The sequence below is a fragment of the Bombus impatiens genome, unplaced genomic scaffold, assembly GCF_000188095.3.
Source record: "Bombus impatiens unplaced genomic scaffold, BIMP_2.2 scf_0485, whole genome shotgun sequence".
NCBI classification, from domain to species: domain Eukaryota; kingdom Metazoa; phylum Arthropoda; class Insecta; order Hymenoptera; family Apidae; genus Bombus; species Bombus impatiens.
In genome coordinates this window covers 2,508-3,406 of record NT_176904.1, presented here as the reverse complement: position 1 = coordinate 3,406, position 899 = coordinate 2,508, and positions in this window count along the sequence as shown.

Here is an 899-nt window from a genome sequence, read left to right as displayed (position 1 = left end):
GAAGGGGGGGGGGGGCGGTTATCCGACGGATACCCCACCAGATACACCGCGGAGGAGCGTACGAAGGCCCTTGGGTCTTGTAACGTTATGTTGATAGGCGGCGGTTTGTATTCCCCCTTGTAGTGGGTGGGGCCTTCGTGCGCTCCTGCACGGTGTATCTGGTGGGGTGTCCGTCAGGTGCCCCGCCCCTCCGTGGTGATGCTGGTGGCGCTGGGCCTCCTGGGTCATACGATGAGGCCTGTCGTCCCCAGCGGTGTTGATTGCTTTGGCAGTGTTGGTGGGGCTGTGTTTTCCCATTTTGCCACGTAGTATTTGGTTTTTTTGTTTTATTTGCTCTAGCGTTGAGTTTGATGTTGGGTAGTTTTGCTGGTCCCGGCTGTGACTGTGGATGTGATTCTGATTCTAGCAAGCTGAATCGGTTTTGTGTTGTGATCGCTGGGGCGGAGGCAGTTCTTACGGCGCTTAGCGCTGTAGATGTCGCTGCTGGGTACGGCCGCTCTTCTTCTTATTTCTTGTATCGTGGAAGAAAAATCGGTCGCCGGGATTCAAACCTGGGATCCGAAGGTTTGCAATCTGAGACGCTAACCACTGGGCTACCGTCGTCAGACACTAGTTAGTGTCGAATGGTGGTATTTGCTATCGAGTGCCAGCACAGGCTCTTCTTTCCACGATACTACATCTATTACATTAACCTCTTAGGTAAGGTTGAATTTTGTGCGAGGCTGTTTCTCTGTATGGCAGAGTTTGACGCGAATTACGCGTAAACGATACAACACTGCAGTTTGTGGCGGATAATGCTGTTCTCTACGCAAGCACATTGGAACGAAGTTTTTGATAAATAAATTATAATTTTTCTTAAAGATATGACGCATATGCTTTAACTTTAATAATTTAATTTA